We start from the raw sequence: 23,109 nt of genomic DNA, 5'->3' as shown, positions 1-23,109 counted from the left end.
CTCCCTCTCTGCTCCTCCCTGCCTCCTTCCTCCCTCTCCTGCTCCTCCCTGCCTCCCTCCTCCCTCTCTGTTCCTCCCTGCCTCCCTCCCTCCTCCCTCTGTGTTCCTCCCTGCCTCCCTCCTCCCTCTCTGCTCCTCCCTGCCTCCCTCCTCCCTCTGTGTTCCTCCCTGCCTCCCTCCTCCCTCTGTGTTCCTCCCTGCCTCCCTCCTCCCTCTCTGCTCCTCCCTGCCTCCCTCCTCCCTCTGTGTTCCTCCCTGCCTCCCTCCTCCCTCTGTGTTCCTCCCTGCCTCCCTCCTCCCTCTGTGTTCCTCCCTGCCTCCCTCCTCCCTCTCTGCTCCTCCCTGCCTCCCTCTCTGCTCCTCCCTGCCTCCTTCCTCCCTCTGTTCCTCCCTGCCTCCCTCCTCCCTCTCTGCTCCTCCCTACCTCCCTCCTCCCTCTCTGCTCCTCCCTGCCTCCTTCCTTCCTCTCTGCTCCTCCCTGCCTCCCTCCTCCCTCTCTGCTCCTCCCTGCCTCCTTCCTCCCTCTGTTCCTCCCTGCCTCCCTCCTCCCTCTCTGCTCCTCCCTGCCTCCCTCCTCCCTCTCTGCTCCTCCCTGCCTCCTTCCTTCCCCTCTGCTCCTCCCTGCCTCCCTCCTCCCTCTCTGCTCCTCCCTGCCTCCCTCCTCCCTCTCTGCTCCTCCCTGCCTCCTTCCTTCCTTTCTGCTCCTCCACCATGCCAGGCTCATTCCTACTTCAGGCACAGCTGCGTCCTCTGCCCTGGGGCCTTCTCACCCCCTCATCCTCCATCACCCACCGCTGGATTTTATTTTTGTGGCAGTTCGGGATTCTCAACCTCCACAGCTTTCCACTTCTAACCTAGCTATGAAATTCGGGTAAGCTAAGGCAGGGACAGCTGGGGTTCCAACAGGCAGGTGCAGCTCCCACCATCCTCACTCTGCCCACAGGGTCAAAAAATCCTCATTCAATAAGTATGAGCCAAGGACACCCAGCTGGCCCACATCACACAAGTCACACTCATTCTTGGCACCAGGGACAGGTGGGGTCGCCCAGACAGCCCAGCATTCACAGGCTCTTCTGACCAGTGTCATGTGGCTCCGCCTTAAACAGGTTCACATTAGACGCCAACTGCATACACCAGGGTAACAGACATCCAGGCTCTCGGAGCTGGAAGGTCCGGGACCCTGCAGCTGTAGTTCCCACACTGCTGCCAGCCAGCAGCCTGGGCGCCTGCAGGCCAGTGGGAAGAGAAGAGAACCGCTTGCCACCACGAACATCATCCCCAGATGGGTGCTTCACTCCGTACAATCACAAACCACAACGGCAAAGAGACCCCAGCATCTCTGGAGACTTGAGCAAGCCTCTGCTACTCTCTGGCCTCACTTTCCCCCATCGATGCTTGGGGGTGCCCTGGCTATTTGGTGGCTAGGACTGAATTTTGTACTGTCAAGTTCTGTGAAGATTGGAAAAACTAAGGCAGGAGTCACAGACATCCCAGGGAACGTCCTCCGTGGAGAGGGAGGTACTGGCAGATATCTGCCAGCAAGTGCAAAGGCCCTGAGGCCTGAAGGGCCAATCAGGAGAGGAAGGAGGAGGGGCAAAGCCCAGGGTCAGTGTTCTGAGGGGTCAACAACAATCACACCTCCAGTGCTTGCTGTATACCAGGCGGCACAGTGACAGAAGGCATGCTCGCTCCCCCTGCTGTTGGTCCTGCAGACACTTCCCCCCTATCCACAGTGAGAGACAGGGCATCTATCAGTAGGGTTGGTAGACCAGCCAGGGCAAGCAGGTGAGGCTGGAGAGGCCAGCCTGCAGGGGTGGGATGGATGGTCGCTCAACCCTAAAGGGGTTGTTTTCTTTTTCACCATGCAGCACCGGCTGTCCTCTAACTCACAGATCCTCTTGCCTCTGTCTCCTGATTGCTGGGATTAAAGGGAAGAAGCTATTGTCAAATGAAGACAGAGGGCAGTGGTGACACACGCCTTTAATCCCAGCACTCAGGAGGCAGAAGCAGGCGATCTCTGTGAATTCGAGGCCAGTCTGGTCTACAGACTGAGGTCCAGGATAGCCTCCAAAGCTGCACAGAGAAACCTTATCTGGAAAAAAACAAACAAATAAAAGAAGTGAGAGAAATAAGCGTGGGGCCAGAGGTTGGGTGGGGCGCAAGGCCACAGGACTGATAGGGGCGAGTCAGCAGCACCGGGCAGTGGGGGGCATGAGGATGTCACATGCATAGTCCGGGCACCGGGAGGGGTCACAGGCACTGTCCAGGCAGCCAGAAGGCAGACGGGGCCACTGCATCCTGTTGTGGCAGCTTTGATTAAAACATCAGGTGGGAAAAGGAGTGACAAAGGTCAGGGCCTGATGAAGGTAGTGGTGCATGCCTGTCAGCCCGGGACTCTGGAGGCTGAGGCAGGATTGCCAGGAGTTGGAGGCCAGCCTGGGCTACAGGGCAAGGCCAAGAAAGAAAAGCCAGACCCTAAAACCAGACACCATTCCCCAGAGAAACAGCTCATTCCCTGTGCCGGATGTCCCTTGCACCTCGTGGGTCACGTGATCAGGAGCCCCAAGTGCATGCTAAGGGGAAACGCGGTGCTGCTGGCGGGAGTGGGTGTAATGACTTCTTCTGGACAAGCACCAGGGCTGGATCCAAACCAGCACCCACCCGCGAAGCCAGGTGTGGGCCCTTACCCCAGTGAGACCGCACCCTGGGACGCTAGGAGGAGGGAAGAAACGTGGGGTCAAAAAAAATTAAAGGTTCATAAAACAGTTGCCTGGCATGGTGGCCACACCTCTAATCCCAGCACAGGGGAGGCCGAGGCAGGTGGATAGCTGTGAGTTCTGGGCCAGCCTGGGCTACACAGAGAAACCTTGACTGAGAAACAAAACAACAATAAAAACAAAAAACAAAAAACCCTACATAAAACCGACAAACCCCCCAAACCACCAAGATGGGGAAAAACCAAGGGTGATGACAGCGGGGAACCCCAGTAACTACATGGGCCCTTGGGGTAGGGCCTGGAAGTCTGAGGACAGGGGCTATGGGGGTTCAAGGACAGATATGGGGGGTCCTGGGGGCTGGGGGTTGGGGGCCCTGGGGGTCCGAGGATGGGGTTGAGGAGCCCTATGGGGCTGAGGACGTGGGTTGGGGAGCCCTGGAGGATGAGGGTTGGGGGGCCTAAGATGGGGGCTGGGGGACCCTGGGGTCCGAGGACAGGAATGAGGGGCCCTGGGGGTCCGAGGACGGGAATGAGGGGACCCTGGGTTCCGAGGACAGGGTGGAAGGGCCCTGGCGGTTGTGAGGACCGGGTGGGGGGCTGGGGGTCCGAGAAGGGGTGGGGGCCCTGGGGGCTGAGGATGGGGGTTTGGGGACCCTGAGGTCCGAGTGTGGGGGAGGGGCCCTGGGGGTTGTGAGGACGGGAATGGGGGTCTTGGGGGTCCGTGGACTGAGGTTGGGGGACCCTGGGCCTGGAGCAAGATCATATATTCAGCAGAATCTCAAACAAAAGCCCCCAGCCTCTACAGCGATGAGCGATGAATTACCCACAATGCCCGGCCAAGAGCAAGTGGCTCTTGGCCGGGATCCTAAACTAATTCTTACATGTTCGTGTGTGTAATTTCCCTCCCCCTCCCTCATCCCTCATCAGCGGGGAATACAGAGCGAGGCGGGGGGTGGGGGGCAGAGGAACCCCGAGCGAGCGGAGGCAGGGGCCGCCCACTGAGGGGCCCCGGCCGGCCAGCGGGGCCAGCTGGCATCGCCGAGCTGCAGACGGGGAGGTGGGATGAGCACGGCCGGCAGGGAGCCAGGGGGTTCTGGAAGCCACCAAGCTGGAGCTGGCAGCCCTGGAGACAGGAGCAAGCCGCGGGGGAGGGGGGGGGCGGGTCTGCGTGCTGAGTGGCCTGGGTCAGCACCTTGCTGCCTCCCCACCTAGCCCGTCGTCTGTCCCAGTGCCGCACTAAGTACTTCCACTCTGTAGCCTTTGCCCCATCTGTCCCCTGTCCCCAACAGCACAGTCACTCAAGGCCCTATCTCTTCCTGGCTCCCGCCACCCTCCCTCCCTCCGTGAACCTTGGCTCCTCCACTGCTGCCACTCCGAGCTCTTCGCTCAAACACAGGCTTTGTGACCTTGCTGTGCGGCCTCAGACAAGCGGTTGGCTTCTCTGGGCAGCTGACCCATCCTTCAGTAACAATACCTCTTTTTCCACCCCTACAGGTTTCTCAGCTTCCCAGCTGCAAGCCTACTGTGCACGCGCCGGTGGAGCTGCAGCCACCTTCCCTCAGCTGGTGAACTCCTCCTCAATCCTCACCTCTACAGTCAGCCAGCCTCGCCAAGGGTCTGTCAGTTTCTCACCACCTTCTCGGCCATGCCTGGAGATTTCTGGACGTCACCGACGTGGGGAGACATTAAGATCCTTGCGCGGACGTGTTTACACAGACAGCGCTAAGCCAGCTACATGGCCCCAACTCACAACCCTGAAGACGCTTTTGTAAAATATTGATTTTTTTTTCTGTGTCTGTGCACGTGCATGTAGTGCCAGTGGAGGCCGGAAGGGGGCGTCCGGTTGGAGGCCCTGGCCGCACCCCTGGTGGGCAAGAGGAGACCCGGGCCTTAGAGCCACCGACCACTAATTTCCCAGCACAGAGAGGTCCCAGCACTGGCGGAGGTCACACAGCACTCGCCCTCCCGTCCTTGCCAGCTGGATCCCGTCGGTGGCCACGTCCTCGGCCACACGTGGTCCCGTGGGTGCCTGACTTCCTCAGACACGGGGGGGGGGGTCCCCACAGCAGCTATTTCTGCAGCCGCAGGATGGCGCGTCACATCCGTGGGCAGCACCGGAACTCGGGACGCGGCTATTTCTGGAGGCCGAGGTGAGAAGCGGAGCGGGAGGAGGAGCTGCGGCCGGGGACTGCCAGGGCCACAGAGGGATCAGGGCAGCCTCGGCCGCTGTCCCTGTCCTAGGGGACAGAGGAGAGGGGTCCTGCTGTATGCATGCGGGGGGGGGGGTCCTGGGCAGCAGATGCTCAAAGGCCTGGGGCAGGTAGAGCCTGGGCTGGAAGAAGGGGAGGAGGCTGAGACGGGGGAGGGGGGAGGGAGAGGCCGGGGGGGGGGGAGGAGGCTGGGAGGAGGGGCCCGCAGGGCCTGGGGCCGCTGCGAGGGGAGAGAGGGAGCCAGGCAGGGCGGTGGGCAGAGGAAGGGGGAGCCGGGAAGGGGGGCTTCGAAGGGTGTCCCGGGGCCGCATGAGACTGACAGGCCCAGAGCCAGCCCTGCGGGCTGAGGGTGGCGGTGACAGGCAGGCTGGTGGGTTCTGGGGAGGGGGTCCCCAAGAGCTCTCGAGCCGAGTGAGCGGTCAGCCTGACGGGCTGAACTGACTCAGGAGGTCCCTGTGCTCGAAGCCACCCGCGGGGAGCCCGGGGCAGCGCCAGCAGCTGCCAGGCTTAGTCCAGCACCACGCACGCACACCTGAGCGCGGCCGTCCCGCAGAGCCTGAATCCGCCCGCGGGAACCCGCTCTTCGGGGTGATCCTTCCCACCCGCAGGGGCCACGATGCCTCTGGGCTCAGAAGCGGTTGCACGAGCACCTGCCACCGCCACCGCCTCCTCCAAGCTCCAGACACTCCCCTCCCCGCACATTCCCAGGGGGCGCAGGTGCTGCAGGGGACACAGGTGACCCGAGGCCGCGCCAGGCCCGCGGGGTCACCGAGCCGGGGCCCCAGCACCAGCCACCCGCAGTTTCCCGGCCCCTCCGGCAACGCCGCCAATTTATCTTTTTCTCCTCCGTAAACAAATGTCAGGGAAAATAAATAGTTTTTAACAGGCTCATTAATTGAGTTCGGGAAGGAGGCCCCTCCCCCAGGCTACAGCGGCGCCGTGGGCAGACGCGAGGACAGGAGGGGGGCAGGGGAGGACGAGAGGGGGGCAGGGGAAGACTGGAGGGGGACAGGAGTACGGGAGGGGGCAGGGGAGGACGGGAGGAGGCAGGGGAGGACGTGAGGGGGAACTGGAGGTGGAGAGCGCCCCCTCCCCCTCCCCCCTCCCCGCTGCCTGATATCTCAGGGCCAGTGAGGCCTGAGAGGAGAGCCTAGGACTTGAACCTGGGACCTCTAGCTGTTAGGTGACTCCCCACCAAAACCTGGAGGTCTCTGATTGGTGGAGGGGGGACAGCGAATCCCAGGTCCCTCTGACTCCGCCTCCACAGTGCTCGGGTCATGGGGTCACGGGGTCACGGGGTCACAAGGCAGCACCACACCCGGCTTTTCTGGTGTCCTGACCCCTCAGACTCCTCTCAGGGGTCAGAGAGTACGCGTGAGCACCTAAGGCTACACAGCAATCCCCCTGAGCCTGCTCTCCGAGCCCTTGGCCAAGCCCGAGGCTACCTGGGCAGGGGAAAGGCCTCGTGGAAGGCGGTGGGAACCCCAGCTGCAGATCAAGATCACTAAGGGAGCAACCTGACCAGAGACGCTCAGCAACTAGCAACTATCCGAGACCACACACCCCGCAGGGAAGAAGAGCAAACACGAGCCTCCAGACCGGTCTGGGTTCGCGGTCCGCCTCCTCGGCCCATGAGCTGTGTGACCATGGCCTCTCTGTGGCCTTGCTGCATGTCCAGGCTGCATGTCCACCCCCACCCGCAGCCATGGCCGACTCCCTGCGGTGACATAGACACAACCCACTGCCAGCTGGGGAAACTAAGGCAGTGCGTGGCTCCCAGAGTGTGGGGTGCTGGAGAGTGGGGTCCCTCCAGATCTTGCTTTCTTTGGGCTCCATCAGGTTTTCTGGAACCCAAAGACTCGGGACCAGAGCAAAGTGGGCCACTTTCCCTAGGACTTGGGTGACACGGCCAGATACCAGAGCTGAGCAGTGTGTTGCCCAGGCTGGCCGCAAACTCCCCGATGACCTTGAACTCCTGATCCAGCTGCCTCCACCTCCTGAGTGCTGGAGTGACTGCGGCCTCTGAGGTTTCTGCTTCAGTGTCCCCTTTTATGACAGGTGCTGTAGTGCACCTGGCCCAGCTGAGTCCACACGGTGCTGTGTGGCCTCTGGGACGTTCCTCTCCCTCTCTGGGCCCTTTCTTTTTTTTTTTTTTTTTTTTTTTTGTTTTTCGAGACAGGGTTTCTCTGTGGCTTTGGAGGCTGCCCTGGAACTAGCTCTTGTAGACCAGGCTAGTCTCGAACTCACAGAGATCCACCTGCCTCTGCCTCCCGAGTGCTGAGATTAAAGGCATGCACCACCACTGCCGGGCTTCTGGGCCCTTTCTTCAAACCCAACCTCCCTGCTCAAATCTGGAGAATTCTGGGAAACCGACCCAGTGTTCCCTCTTCCAATTTTTTAATTTTTTTATTTTGTCCATTTTGTGCTCGATGCCTGTGATGAGGCCCATGAAGAGCCACGCAAGGTGCTTGGTGGCCAGAGGACAACTGGGAAACTGTTCTTGCAGTGAGGGATTCGAACTCAGGGCCCAGTCTTGGCAAAAAGCACTAGCTGTAGCCCAGGCTAGCCCTGTACCCTCTGAACAGCCAAGGATGACCTTGAATCCCTGAGCCTCCCACAGGCAAGTCCCCTTCTAGGACTCTGGGTGACGTCTGGGGACCCCCACCCCCAACCCCTCCTCAGAAGTGGGGCGGCCTGGTTACTCAGCCAGTAGCGGGAAATGCCCCAGTTTGCAGCGCTGAGTCATCAGGCTCCAGGGGCTGGGGATGAGGCAGGGGGTTGTCAGTGACAGGGTCCCCATGGCCCTCACACCGCTGAGCGCCCACTGTATACAGCCGTGGCAACATACAGTATAGAGAGCTCAAGCCGCTGCCCCAGGCCACACAGCCTCCAAGCAGCAGAGGTGGGATTTGAACCTTGGTCCCTGTCCTTTCTCTAACTTCAGAGGGCGGCAAGTGAGATGCCAGATCTGACTGTGTGACCCTGACATGAACACCCTCCCCCAGCCAGCACCGCATCACCTCACACCCTATTTGCTAGTGATGGGTTAATTTTAAGCTGGATTCAGTTAGCCGCGGGGAGACAACCCCACGGAGGCGACATCCGGCCCACGGTGCGCAAGGTCACGGGGTCACAGATCCCCGCTGGGCGCCTGGGACAGACATGGGCGCCAGCGGGAACACAGAGACACAGAGAGGCCTAGAAACCCAGCCCGGCTGCACAGGACGAGCACCGGGGAGAAGTGAGGTCCCCAAAAGGCAAAGGGTGGGGGGGGGGTCACGGAACAAAACGAGGGCAACGTTTGACTCAGCTCCATGGAAGCTGGTAGTGCAGGACGCGGGTTGGGGGGCGAACCAGGGGTTCGCTCTTAGCTAGGGTTGAAATGGCGTCAATCCCCTGCCGCAGCTCAGCTCTGCCAAGTGGAGAGAAGGGGGCGCAGCGCAGAAAAAAGACTGAACGAGGTGGAAGTCGAGGACGCGAGGCCCGCAACTGTCGCCTGTGTGCTGGATAGGGATACCACCTCAGGTGCTCGGAGCTGAGGCTCAGGCTGGCAGGGTGGGCCCCAGGCCTTGGCACAGGATGGCCACTCAGACACACCCCCATTTGTGTCCTTTAAAAGAATTGTGATTATCCGGCGCCTTTCTCTTGTAAGAAAAAGGGGGAGGGCACAGGTCGCTGGAGATCAAGATGGGGCAACTCCCATTGGCGAGCTCTCTGGTCACCCTTGGCAAACCTCAGCTCCTAATCCCTAAGGTTAAAGTGTCCCCTGGTCACAGCACCTTTCAGGTCCCCAGCAGCCCCTCCCCCTCCTGATTTCATCAGGAGAGATTCAGCTTGTGTCCCTGCAGCCCAGGCCTTTGCCACTCCTCTGTGGGTCCCGTCATTGCCGTGTGGCTCTCCTCCCCACCCCCAAATGGGCTGAGCCACCATCTGCCACAGACAACAGAGGAAGGGCATGGGGCCTCCTCTTTCCGGGACTTTCTGGGATGTCAGATGCACCAGGACCGCTGGACCAGAGAGAGCTAGAACCCAGCCTGGGGATGCACAGCAAACGGGAAAGTCAGCCTTAAGTGCACATTCTCCTTCATGTGGAACCCTACACTAAGGGCTCCCCACAGGAACCTGGGACAATCCCAAAAGGAAGCCACAACCACCGTACGGTCCACAGACCCAACCAGACCCCAAGTCCAGGGCGGCAGACGCAGCCCTGCACTCCGTGTGTCCCCAGCCCAGCGGGTTTATAAATATCCATCTTTATTCTTAGGAGTCTCCTCCGGCTCGCCTGCACCCGAACTCTTCTGACGCCCCCTCCTTCCCCCCACGCGGCGGCTGAGACACAATCACAGGGAACATGTGAGCGAGGGGCCACAGGGCGTCCTGGGAAACCAACGCCACCAGAGCCACCCCTTCACATCACAGCCCATCCTCCTAGCCACCAGGACTGAGCCACCATGGCGGGGGCCACCATGGCAGGGCCACAAAACAATGCCACCAGGACAGAGCCTCATGACAGGGCCACCCGGCAGGTGGGACGACAGTGAAGCCACAGGTCTGCAGACACCAAGTGACACAGCGGAGACCGAGAGTTAAGACAGCAGGGGAAACCGAGTCACCACCAAGAGAGACTCAGCTGCCTTTGAGTCGAAAGGGACACGAGGACACCCCAACTCCCCGGGGTGGTGAAGACAAGAGATCCAGAGGCCCCGAGTCGGGTCAAGTCTGCTCAAGTCACAGGCCACGGTGCATCTATTGGTGTCCACCGGGGGACCGAGGGGAGCCGTGGGGCGCAGGGTCCCCTTCTGTATCTGCCATCCACAAAGACCTTCCCAACCCACAGAGCCCCGACTGCAGTTCCCCGGACGGACCACACAGCCTTGCAGGGCCACGCCCGGCCGGCGTCGCTGTCCCCTGCGAGCGCCTCGGGAACCGGCATCCGCCACAGTCCCCCCTCCCTGGGGACACCGATGTCACCTCCCGGCGGGACGGCAGCAGCGGTGCTCGAAGGCGGCCGGGGCTCCCGCCGCGGTTTGTCCGCCTTGAGCCCAATTAGGAAGAGGCTGGGGCGGTCTCGGTGGCGGTCGGTGGCTGCTCCCCCGGGGAACTGGGGGTGGGGGAGCCGTCCCCAAGAAGAAATGCAATGTCATGGTGAGGGTGTGTCCCCCTCATCCTCCCCGGGGCCCCGGAGGGGACAGAACGGGACTTTGTGGGTCTCTGGAGGAGATGGCAATGATGGACAAGGAGGAGGAGAGCCGGCCTGGCGCGGACATCGGCTGGGACCCGAGTGTCCCCCCACTGTCCCGAGCTGGGGACTATGCGGTTGGCCAGGCGGGAAGCCGCCCCCAGCCCCAGCTGCCCGCCTGCCACCGCCAAGAAATCAGCTGGCAGAAGGCAGGAGCGGGGACAGAAGGCAGCAGGAGATTGGCAGGGGGAGGGGCACAAAGAAAGGAGAAAGGACGGGGCAGGGGGAGGGGAGCCTATGCAAATGACGGCTCCGACTCTGGGCCTCTAACGAGGGATGGAGCCCGAAGAGGAGGATCCCAGGCTAGCCCAGACAAAGCAGACAGCCGGTTCTCGCACCCCGCAGGGGGACACAGAAGCCAGGACCCTGGATCCTGATGCATAAATATGGGTGCAGAGGTCGTGTCCCCCAGTCTAACACCCTCGGGGATCCCCTTACTCTGTAGCAGAGTCTTTGGGTGCCTGGATTGGGACACCTCAGAGGTCTCCCTCTGAGCATCAAGGACGCTTTTTGTTGGGGAGAGGCTCGGGCTGGAGAGATGAAGTTGGGGTGAGGGAGTCCCAGGCAGGTCAGGAGACACCCCATGGAAGTGACCATTAGGGGGGTTCACTGGAGAGAAGGAAGGGGAGGTGACCGGGAAGGTGGGAGCTCTCACACCTGCTGCAGGTTTTCGGGGAGCATCTGGAGGCAAAACCGAGCGCAGGGAAAGGGGGTAACGGAACAGGATTTTGGGGGTGTGGCAATCAAAAAGATCCTAGTTTGTAGTGGTGCCCGGGTTTGGGGCCGAGGAGGCGCCACAAAGAGAGGGGAACTTGGCTCCGACCCAGCGCCCGCTGCAACCCGCTGCAACCCGGGGTCCCCGCGCCCGGACCCCCTTTCCACCTGCGCCCCAGGCCCCACCCCCAGTGACGTCACCACCCTCAGACAGCCGGGGGGCTCTCGGGGTGTGTGGGGGGCTCAGGGCTGCAGGCTGGCTCTCCGGGGATCCCCACGGGCCCCCCGCACCGCGATCACGGGAGGATGCGGAGCCCCAACGCCGGGCCTGGGGGAGGTGAGGGGACACCGGGGCTGCGGAAGGGTGGGGCTGAAGCCCCAGGTGTGCTGAGGCGCGGGGCCCCGTCCGCAGCTCCCGGCGCCGACACCGCGAACCGCGTCCCCGCCCGGCTGGTGCAGTCGGCGACCCTGGGCACCTGCCAAGTCGCCCGCGCGTCGCCATCCCTCCCGGTCGCTGTCCCTCCCGGTCGCTGTCCCTCCCGGCCTCCATCCCTCTCGGTCCTCGTCCCTCCCGATCATCATCTCCCGGTCCCCATCTCTTTCGGTCCCCGTCACCCTCCATCCCCATCCCTCCCGGTCCCCCTGTCCCTCTCCTCCCTGCAGAACCCGACAGGGGCTGCATCCCGGACCCCCTCGGAGCACAAAGGCCGACAAGCCTAGGAGCACAAAGCCGGCGCCGCCGCCCGCCCCACCCCGTGCCCCCGTACCCCCCGTGCATCCCCGAGCGCCCCGTGCACCCCGGTACCTGCGGGCTCCGCATGCTGCTCCCGGCACCGGGTCGGCCCGGCTCCGGCGGCTCCGCGTGCGCGCGCGGCCCGAGCTGCCTGGCGGGCGGGGCGAAAACCCACTGCGGCTCGCGCGCCCCCAGCCGGTGACGTCACCCTTCCGCCGCCGCGGCCGCGGGGCTGACCGTGTGCGGGATTGCGCAGGCGCGCCGAGGAAGACCCAGTGAGGAGGCGCGGCTCGGTCACGTGCTGTGGGAGCCTTTACAGAGCCGCGGGAGCACGTGGGGAGCGGGACACGTGGGCCGGGCCTGCCTCTTCTCCCTTCCCTTTAAAAATCAAGGTGTGGTGTAGCCCAGGCCAACTTCGAACTCTGTGTGACAGAGGATGACCTGATCCTCCTGCCTCTGCCTCCCACTCTGCTCCCTTTGGCCAAAATATCCTTTCTCTAAAAATCTTTCCCATCGAGCCGGGCTTGCTGGCTTAAGAGGCTGAGACAGGAGGATGTCAAGTTTCTGGACAGCACCAGAGTGAGAAAAGCAGGGGGCTCCAAATGGTTCGGTTTATGGAAGTGTTTACTTACTGCCAAGCCTGAGAACCTGAGTTCCATCCCTGAGGTCCCGCGGGGGGAGGAAGGAGGAACCCGATTCCAGCGCTTGCCCTCTGACCTGCACACACATGCACACATGCATGTCCATGAATGCCTAAAAATAAAAGCACCGCAACCTTAAATTAAGAGTTGTCATGCGGGTATGGGCGTGCGGGCCTGTCAGACGGAGGAGGGTTGCTGCAAGTGTGAGTCTAGCCTGGGCTACACACAGAGACTCTGCCTCAGGCAACAAAACGATTTTATTTTTTACAGTTTGGGCTTTTTCCCCTTCAGAATTCATTCGTTCGGCCAGAGTTGGAGACATGAGCAAAAGCCTGGAGTCAGGGTGGAAGGACAGGGTCATAAACGGGGAAGAGCGCCATGAATAATTGACAAAGCGCCTAAATTAAGAACAGGGCTTCCCAGGCTGGCACCGAGGCCAGGTTTGCAGAGCCGGCTTTGTCCTCTTGCCTAGCTGGGGTGACCCTGACTGGCCTGCGTGGTCCACACACTAAGCTCTTGGTGAGACTGGCTGCACACAGTAGGTGCCGGAGTTCTGCATAGCCTCCAGAGGCCTCTGGTGTGGTTGCTTGCGCACCTGAAGTTTGCGTTTTCCCTGGCGATGCCTGGCATGGTTTGTTGCACACAGTAGGTGCCCAGCATGGCATATCCCCTGCAGGTGTTTGGCATTGTTGATGGCACACAGTAGGCGTGCACCCTGTGGAGCTGGGGGCTGGCAGGGCTGGCCGTCGATCATGGAGGGAACCAGCCTTCGTCCTGTCTGTCCGGGCTGAGTAACCGCTTCCGCCCCCAGGTCCTGGTGAGCAGCGAAGGGGAACGTGTAAACCGCGCAGGTCTGAGTGTCTGGAAGCTTCCGGCGGTCATTCATCCACCCGCACAGCTGGGCCGTGTTCAATGCAATGTACAGGGAAGTAACAAACAGGACAATCGGCCTGCAGCTGACAGGTCACAATACATCAGCCTAAAGCAGATTCTCTGTTCAGCGGCAGCACACTGGCTCCAGCCCCACGACCCATCACCTCCCGGGCTCCTCCCATGCAGGCTCCAGCCTGCCCCAGGACACTCGCACATGCTGTGTCCTTGGCCTAGCGTTTTGCTCCTTTTGCTGCCCAGAGCCAATTCTTGCCACCTCCCATTCCTGACAGATTGTTCTCAATATTGTGCTGAAGTGACAGTGCATTTCATAGGAATGATGGCAGGAGGGCCCCTTGGTTTGTTTCCTGTGAGTCTCCCTACTCTGGCCCTGTACCCTGATGCCCTGTCTGTGTGGGGTTCCTAGTTGGTGACTTAGAGCTGTAGGAAGGATGAGGAGGGGCACCCTGCCAATCACTTCAGGGGTGGAGCCCCTTCCTAGAATGCCCCAGTGAGGGGCTAGAGGTGTGGCCAGGATGGAGCCCCGCCCAGAATCCCCCAGTGGGGGGCTGGGGTTGCGGCCAGTGTGGAGCCCCGCCTAGAATCCTCCAGTGAGGGGCTGGGGGCGTGGCTCAGGTAACATAACTGGTCAATGCCCAACTTTGCACAGAGTTTTGTGACCTCCAGGCTCTCAGGGAAGGTGCTAAGCGGCCACTATGACTGAGCAGACCAGAGGGAACGAGTGTTCTCTGGAGGGGGTTAGTTGCCCCCCGGAGGGGTTCCTGCCCAGTGGGCTCTGGACTTCTGGTTTCTGCTCATCTGGCATATGGCGGGGGGGACTTACTGTTGGGTGAACAGTTCATTTGCTCTGGAACATTCCTTCCCTCCTGCGCTCGTGGGGCGGGAGGGGCTTTCCTCAGACGCCCACCCTCCTCTTGGTGACTTCCAGAAGCTGGTAATTATTTCCTACATGTTTTTTTCTTGTTGTTGAGATTCCAGGGAGGCACTGAGTGTCCACAGACAGGATGTTTGTAGCCAAATGGGGATCCTGTGACTGGAGCCCCACCCTGCCGTGTCCTGAGCTCTGTCCCCAGCACCTTGGTGGCACCAGCCTGTCACCTGGGTCACAGAGACAGGGGCATCAGGGGCTTAAGGTCAGCCTTGGCTGTAGAGTGAACTTATGGGCAGCATGAGCTATATATATAGAGAGAGACCTTGTCTCAAAAGTACCAGGAGGGCATAGTTGTGGGTCTAGTTCAGGGTCTAGCGTGGGCAAAGGTCCTGGATTCCATCCCTGGACAGACATTACAGCCCACAATTCGGCACAATTCGACATCTCTGGTGTCACTCGAGGCTTGGGACTGGGTCAAGAAGGCAGTCCGTGACCGGGGGATGCCCAGAAAATAAGGCCCCATCACCTCTGTTACAGCTGGAACTACTGATCCTGCACGAGAAGATATTGTCGGGCTCTGGGACAAGCTTGGGTCAAATTTTCCTTCTGCTACGGCCCCCTGAACGCCACCACACAGGTCCAGAGGACACATTTCTGTCTCCACTGATGCCCTTGTGGTGTTAGAAAAAGCCGGCGGTGAGGATGCAACCGTGCAAATGCCCCTGTGCTGGAGAAGCCGAGACCAGAGGGAGGAGGGAACAGGGGAGGGGGGCAGGGGGCGGCGCCTGGTGGGCTGCAGGAAGGACTTGGACCACAACCTGGAGGAAGGTGGGAGCCATGGAGGGCAGTGGGTGTGCTCATCGGCGCCCCCTGGTGGCGGCTGCAGAAGACTGGACCTGAGGGAGCTGCTTGCAACCCCAGGACAGTTCCACTCTGTTCCGGGCACTCTGTCCCCCACGGATCTGCTGTGGTCGGTGCTCTGTGCAACAGCATAGGCACAGAAAGGGTGAACACAAGCCTAACGTCACACAGCGCAGCCAGGAGTGGAAACCCTTGTTTTTTTTTTTTTTTGTTTTTGTTTTTTGTTTTTTGTTTTTTTGTATGCTGGATGGAGTTGAGAGATGCCTGGGCAGAGGACAGGAGTTGGGTCTCCAGATAGAATCCTCTTCAACCTGGCATCAAAGGCTCCTGAGAAGAAGCCACCAGCGAGAGCCCCCCACGGGGAAGGCAGGACTTTCACGATCCCAGGATGGGGCCTCACTTCTGGTGTGGATAGGCCTTGTCGGGTTGGGACCCTGCGAAGATTACACACATTTTAAATATTATTTATCTGGTAAGACGACCCGGGCCCTGTCGTGACTGAACCTGGGACCGGACCCCGGCACACTCCGTTGTCCCCTGGTTGTTACTCCTATGTTTCACTATGACCCTGATCACCAGTGTCACCAGGTCACCCCAGGGGCAATCTCAGACACCCCCTTGCGGGGACACAGAGACCAGATGCGGGGGCAAAGAATGTGCGAAGGTCCTGGGGTTGGAGGGGGAGAATGTTGAGTCTTCTCCACAGGGCGTGAGTGAGGGACCCTCGGTGGCCTCTGTTGTTAAATTTTCTTTCTTTTTCTTTTTTTTTGGGGGGGGGTTTGAGACAGGGTTTCTCTGTGTAGCTTTGGAGCCTTTCCTGGCACTATCCTGGAGAACAGGCTGGCCTCAAACTCACAGAGATCCGCCTGCCTCTGCCTCCCGAGTGCTGGAATTAAAGGCATGCGCCACCAACGCCCGGCTAAATTTTCTTTTCTTTCTTTTTATTTTTCTTTTCTTTTCTTTCTTTCTTTTTTTTTTTTGATTTTTTGAGGCAGGGTTTCTCTCTGTGTAGCTTTGTAGACCAGGCTGGTCTTGAACTCACAGAGATCTGCCTGCCTCTGCCTCCTGAGTGCTGGGATTAAAGGCGTGGCCACCACCCCCAGCTGTTGTTGAATGGTCAGCTGTGGTCAGTGGGGCTCTCCACTCCCCTGCTAGTATAACTGAGACCTTCCCTGTCTCTACCCCAGTTAGCATGTGTTGGCCTCATCAGCCTCAGATGCAGACTTGAGAGTCAGGTGATGGCAGGAGAGCTAAAAAGGAAATTATTTTTAAATCCTCAGTTCTCAGGAGCGAAAGGGACGGGCCATTCTAACACTGCGGAGGCTGGGGAATGCCCAAGTGTGAAAATACAGCTTCTTGTCCTCGAAGCCATGGTGCTGGTCCTCCGTGGCCACAACTCGAGATTACTCGGGGCTGATGTGAATTCGAGGCTCAATAACAACTCTGGACTGAGACCTGGAAGGCCTGCATCTTTGGGGTCACATTGGGACCAAGCTCGGTAAACACAGGACCCTCCCTGAGTCACCTTGCTTTCTCTTTTGCTTTTGCTTTTTAGTTGTGTTGTTTAGAAGGGGGGTGAAGAATTCTGGAAGACACAGGGGCAGCATTTCTCTCCCAAAGCTATCTGCAGCTGTGTCAGGATTCTGAGGACTGGAGAGGTGGCTCAGTGGGTAGAGCACTGGCCCAGGACAGAAGATGTCCTGTGTTCTGTCCCCAGCACTGGGTGTGGTGGTGCTCGCCTGTCATGAATATTGGGATTTCAAGGCTATTCTTGGCTATATAGTTAACTCAGGGTCAGTCTCAGAGGAAAAGAAGTGCTGCAGTCTACTAGTGATATCTACTCATTGGCTCCTCAGGAGAGTTCAGTTGTTGATTACTGATGTCTGCCACAGCTGCAGACTAAGACATGGTGGTCTGTATGCTACACACGTATGCTCCCAAGATCAAGGGGCAGTTTCTGCTCAAAGAAACTACTTTGCAACCTCCAAGGGAGGCATTAGGAGTGTTGTTAGCTATTCTTGTCTGAACAGGGGACAGGTTGGAGTGGAACTTGCTGGGCTGATTTGTTACCAGGTGGTTGTGGGTTAAGTTGCTTCCTGTCTCTGACCCTTAGGTTTTCACTTCTAAGAGAGGACAGAGCAGCTTCACCAGCCTGGGGTTGCCACTTGGCTGCTTCAAGCTCCTGTGTGACACCCAAATCAATTCATTTGCAGCTTCAGCCCCAGGCTGGTGCCAGCTCTGCCCTGGAGACCTCAGGGCCCATAAGCTGCATCTTGCACCTGCGTTCTGCCCTCCTCGCCCATGACCACACTTGGTGACAGTGAGCGTTGAGACAGGGGCGGCTGAGAGGATTTGGCCTGAGCCTCTCCTGGGCAACTGTCCACACACCTGGCCTGGCCTATCCCTGCCCATACCTGGCCACCCTCCAGCTCTTGATCCAATGTCTCTCTGCAGCGTTTATGTCTGCAGGTGGCCGGGACAGCACTGTCCATTTTAGCACTTGGCAGGGACCCCAGCGAGGGAAAGGGGACAAGGCAAGTAAGTCACTCAGTTGGACCCAGAGTGGATTTGCCTAGCTGTTGTCTTGAGACTTTGAGAGAACGTGAATGTACAGAAGGACACAGGTGACATGCTCTATGTAAGAACAAACAACAGAGCATTGGGGGGGAGAAAGATAGGCACACAGAAGCTCAGGGGTGACTGTACAGTGCCCCCTGGTATGGGGTGCTGCATGGCTGGCACCCTGTAAATTCTTTTGGATCCACAACAGCGGAGAAGTGTGATTAAAATCCCTTTTATGATTTTGATTTGCTGTGTGACATTCTGCAAATCACTCCTTCTCTGTGCATCATGCACTATCCTCATCTACAAAGCAGATGGCACAGCTGAGCATACAGCCCTGAGGAAGGACAGTGTGTGCTCTTCAAGGCCAGATCAGAAGATCTTTAAAACTCCATCGTTTGTGCCGAGCGGGTTTCTTCAGCCCTTGGCACCAGCCCCAGTAGGCACCTGCAATCTCCTAGCTGGTGACCTCACCCCTTCCTCTCTTCACACCCTCCCCTGCCTCCAGGGACCAACCTCTAAGCAGGTGACGAAACCTGGGGAAACCAAGTCCCTCAGGTCAGGGGTACTCCCACCACACCTGGCGGGGGGGGGGGATGAGGGGAGAGACACACCCTCCTGGCACTGTGCACTCAGGGGAGGAGAAGGGGAGGTATCTCCTGTTTCCTAATCAGTCTCTCAAGGGAACCAGTTGCTAGACACTGGAAGTCCCAGGCCAGGCAGGGGTGGCTGCTCCTTGGTGCCCCGCCCCCAGCTCCTTGACTGGGACCTGTGAAAGCAGGACTTAGATTTTTTTTAAATTTATTTTATGTGTATTGGTGTGAAGATATCAGATACCCTGAAATTGGAGTTACAGACAGCTGTGAGCCACCATGTGGGTGCTAGGATTTGAACCCAGGTCCTCTGAAAAAGCAGCCAGTGTTCTTAACTGCTGAGCCATCTCTCTGGCTCCTAGAATTTTCTCTTTAAATCTTCCTGGAGATCAAAAGCAAATGGCTCGGGTGGGCTCCAAAAGGACCTAACCTGGTGTTTCCCTGGCAGTCGCTGGGAGCAATGACCCAATGGCCTCTGTGCCACAAGCAGAGAACAGACAGACTGATGTCACCACAGAAGGATCTGTGCAAGAGGCGGAATACTCAATTGAAAACACATCCATACACCCTAGGGTGGCTCTCAGGAGGGATTCCTGTATCTCCAATGTCCAGAGGAGGAAACTGAATCTAGGAACAGCTGGAGAACCAACACAGGAGGTGATGGGACTGGAGAGGAGGCTAAGTCTGTGATTCTGCAACTAATGTCATTACCTTGGGAGTTCTGGGGGGGGGCAGTAACATGAAAGGCAACAGAGGAAAACAGAGCGCAGGACACCACCCTGGAGTCGGGGAGGGGATTGGCCATGCAGGGGCAGACATAGGTGCATGTGACAGAAACAGAGGAAGGAACAGCCAGGGTGCAGACAAAAGACAGGGCGACAGGCCATGAACCAGTGAAGAGCTGGGTGGGTGGGTGATAGATGGTTGGAAAATGCGTGAGTTTATGGATATGTGCACGTGTGTGTGGCTGATACCCTCAGTTCCACTGACCCAGGTCTGGCCGGCATCCTCTTCACCCTTTTCTCTGATCAGAGGTCCCTGGGGATTCTGAGTCATTCTGAGCCTCCCTTCCCTGTGAGTTAAAGCCCAAGTCACTCTCTTCCCTAACCCTAACCCTGGTCCCTCCCTGCCATCCCCCTTCCTTTCTGTGCCTCTGCTCCACCACAGGCAATGCTCAGGCTGCCTCAGGACTTTGTTACATGCTGGGCCCTGTGTCCCTTCATGAGTGCTCAGATTCTCTTGCCATAGCCTCCCCGAGGTCTCTACTGTCCTGTGACACTCACTGTCAGAGTTCTTGTGAGATAGACCTATTTTAGGGGAGATAGGCCCCTGTCTTAACACCCATTATAGTCATAGTCTGGCAAATGGGCTGAGGTCAGCCAGCACTTTGGCTGTGGAGGCCTCACCATGAGTCCCACTGTAAACCAGTGCAGATGACAATGGAGAAAAGTAGACATATGGTAAGTTGAAGGCTAGCCTGGGCTACAGAGTTAACCCCTGTGTCCAGAAAATGTTAATAATCAGAGAAAAAACAAAAAAGAAGACACTTTCCGCTTGTAGGCATCAGTGTCCTGGCATCCTCCTTCCCCATCCTGCACAGGCCTCTGCCCTACCTCAGCCCCCACCTCAGCCTCCATTCTGCCCTCAGCCTCCCCACCTCAGCCTCCATTCTGCCCTCAGCCCCCCACCTCAGCCTCCATTCTGCCCTCAGCCCCCACCTCAGCCTCATTCTGCCCCACCTCAGCCTCCATCTCTGCCTCAGCCCCATTCCTCAGCCCCCCCTCAGCCTCCATTCTGCCCTCAGCCCCACCTGCCCTCAGCCCCCCACCTCAGCCTCCATTCTGCCCTCAGCCCCCCCCCTCAGCCTCCATTCTGCCTCAGCCCCCCTCAGCCTCCATTCTCCTCCCCCCCACCTCAGCCTCCATTCTGCCCTCAGCCCCCCCACCTCAGCCTCCAAACCCAGCCTCCAGCCTCCATTCTGCCCTCAGCCCCCACCTCAGCCTCACCTCAGCCCCCCACCTCAGCCTCCATTCTGCCCTCAGCCCCCCCCTCAGCCTCCATTCTGCCCTCAGCCTCCCCACCTCAGCCTCCATTCTGCCCCCACCCCCACATCAGCCTCCATTCTGCCTTCAGCCTCCCTCCCCCCTCAGACTCCCACCCCCTCAGATTCCATCTTGCCCAGCCTCCCTCCCCCTCAGCCTCCTCTCTCCTGGCTACCATCCCAGCGTGAGTGGTGACCTTCCGTGGTGGTGCGCAAGCCTAAGCTTTTCACACCCTGGCCCAGCCCACGTGAGCCTGGGAAGAAATGTAAAGGTCGTGGTCTATAATTGAATTTTCCTGGAGATAAAAATAGAATCTTTGTAATCGGTTAAATGGCTCTGAGGAAGGTGGGGCTATGCAGGCATGGGAGCGCAGGGGGCTCCTGCAAGGGCAAGGGGAGGCCTGCTGGTGGTTGGGAAGTCCCATGAGGCCCCAGGCCTCTTCCCTAGCTCCACAGAAGCCCGTGGGGGGGGGAGCTGAAGCAGGAACATCAGGGCTGGGAGAGCCTGGGCTAAATAGGAGTTCTGGGCCAGCCTGGACGACACAGACGCAGAAGAAATAAAGGCCTGTGGGCAACTCCATCAACTCCATGTGGCAAATAGGAAAACTGAAGCATGGAGAGGCTGTCCCCTGTCAAGTCTCTGCTGAAGTTGAGTTCTAGAATGCTCTCGAGGGTCTGTGTGTTACAGGCAGGGTCCCTCCGTGGCACTACTTAGAGGTGGTGTGGTGGGATCTTTAAGAGGTGGAGCACGGTGGGAGGAAATGAGGGTTTTGGGGTTGGTCCTCCAGTGTCCTGTGGGGGGGAGTCCAGTGGGTCCCCTGGAACTTGAGTTAGAGGGCTGCAAGCCACCTTGCAAGTGCAGAGACCCAAACCCAGCTCCTCTGCGAGGGCAGCCAGTGCTCTGAGCATTGAGCTGTCTCCAGCACCATGCAAGTTTTAAAATTTCACTATCTGCATGTCCTGGCTCTTTGGAACACAGCAGAGACCAGTCCCTGTGTTCCTGTGTGCTGTGGGGCCATTTCGAGAATTTTCTCACTCACAAAAGCTAAGAGACCATGGGACTTGCTTCAGAGGGAGGCAGGACTGGCACTGGGTCCCACTCTTCTCCCCAGGTGACTTCCTTCCCCAACTCTCACCTCAAAACAGTACCCTGTGTCTGGAATGTTCTCTGTCTATTTGACATATCTCATCAGGGCAGACAGGTACTACTTCTCCACCAGGAACCAACTCACCAAGGACCCAACAGACCAAAGCCCTCAGGTGAATCCAGCCTCCAGCTTGCTTTTATAAATAAAGTTTTGTTGACACACAGCCCAGTTGTTTGTCTGCAGCCAGTGGCTGCTTTCAGAGACCCACACAGATAGGTTGTGTGGGGGAGGAGGGGGTCCTAGAAACATCTTTGCTAGTTGGCCTCTGTCCATGGAACCTGAGATGACCCCTGTGATAGACTGAGACCAGGCCTCACCTGGCCCCCACCCCAAGCTGCTGACATTTTGAGTTTATCAGTCCCTGACATCTGTTAATCATCCGAATGAGTGATAACTTCGTCTTTATGTATATGGCCCCAAGTCTAATTATCCGGACCACAGCGGGAAGCATTCTAATTGTAACCCAGCACATCAGGACCTCGTTATATATGGTCCATGGTCGCCCGACAGCTGTGGTCTCCCTACTCATGAGTGGAGAGCAGCATGGGAGCCGTTCTCAGGGACACTGTCCAGCTGACATGTGCTCTCCAGAGCCACAAATCCTGGTTACAGTGCATCACATTGTGCTCAGAAAGTCTCTCTCAGATGCTGGAGGGGCCATGGAAGCTGGGCACTACAGAATGCCTAGGATTTGGTGAGATAGAGCAGCTATTTGGTGTTTTATTTGTTCTGTGTTCTTGAGATGGGGTCTCACAGTGTAGCCCTGACTGGCCTGGAACTCACTATGTAGAACAGGCTAGCTTTGGTCTACTTTGAAACAGGGTCTCTCATTTCTCAGGCCAGAGAGGCCCATGCACCCATCCCCCTGTCTCCTCTGCAGCACTGGGATTGGATGCCCCCACGGCACCCAGAGTTGTACACAAGTTCTGGGGATTTGAACGCAGTACCTCGCACTGTCGCCGCAAGTGCTTTACCCAGGGATCATCTCCCTAACATCAAGGTTGTACCGACTGGGAATCCATATAATAATTCTACTGAAGTGTTTTCTAGAAATTTCTTTGGTGGATGGAGAGCGAGCATGGGAGAGCAGGATGCCACCCAAGCTGCAGCATGGGACCTGGAAGTGGTTTTGTTACACACGCTGTCACTGACTGCTACACATTGCGACAAACAGCCCATGTACCCTCAGAGGCTGGATCCCTCCTACTGGGTGCAGGACACTGGGGACACATTGCGAGCTCTCCAGCTGGGCAAGCCCTGCCACTACTTTGCATAAGAAACTGGAGATTCCAGTGTGTCTCCTGGTAAGTCATTGGGAAACCGACAGAGCAAATGTAACTGGGGAGGTGGGGGTCCCCTACCCTGGGACTTTTGTGTGACTGCTAAATCCTCCCATCAACTGTCACCCTGCTCCCTTCCTGTCTGTCCCTCAAGGACACCAACAGGGACTTTTGCTGCTGTTTTGTTAATTGTCAGATCCCTGGGATAGTGTCTGGTATACAGTTGGTGCTCAATACCTGAATGAATCAAAGACAGAGGGTCTGGGGTAGATCTGCCCCCCATCCTGCTGAGGGCTTTTCTGTCTGTGGTCTGTGACAACCTCCTTCTGTTACACTGTCTGACAGATGTCCCCCGGAAGGAACATCTGGGCCACATTTGGCTGGCAGCTGGCGGGAGGCCCAGTGATGGCATCTCCACCCTGAAACCCCACGACCACGCAGACCCGTTTTTCCCCCGCTGACCCCCCCCCCCCAGCCAGGGCCACATGGTCACTGTGGATGGCTCTTGTCGGGCATCAGATGCAATACCAGGGCCTTTGCACGGCATCGTGACTGACTAGCCAGGCCAGCCCTGACTCTACCACCCCCAGACTCCAGTGTTGGGTGAAG

At 58.6% G+C, this 23,109-nt stretch overlaps 1 protein-coding gene across 2 annotated transcripts in view; it reads right to left on the bottom strand.

The window, feature by feature from the left end:
• Ptprs (protein tyrosine phosphatase receptor type S) overlaps positions 1–11,839 on the bottom strand; it is a 64,073-nt gene extending 52,234 nt beyond the window's left edge. The window contains exon 1 of one of the 2 annotated variants that reach the window (XM_035445958.1): positions 11,685–11,839. The gene's annotated coding sequence lies outside the window, so the exon portion shown is untranslated. The remainder of the gene's footprint in view (positions 1–11,684) is intronic. The other variant, XM_027416841.2, reaches the window with a different exon arrangement.
• Positions 11,840–23,109: the final 11,270 nt, after the last annotated feature.

This window comes from Cricetulus griseus, chromosome 5 (genome assembly GCF_003668045.3).
Source record: "Cricetulus griseus strain 17A/GY chromosome 5, alternate assembly CriGri-PICRH-1.0, whole genome shotgun sequence".
Classification (NCBI taxonomy): Eukaryota; Metazoa; Chordata; class Mammalia; order Rodentia; family Cricetidae; genus Cricetulus; species Cricetulus griseus.
The sequence above is the reverse complement of the archived record's forward strand: the minus strand, read 5'-3'. Positions and strand labels throughout refer to the sequence as shown.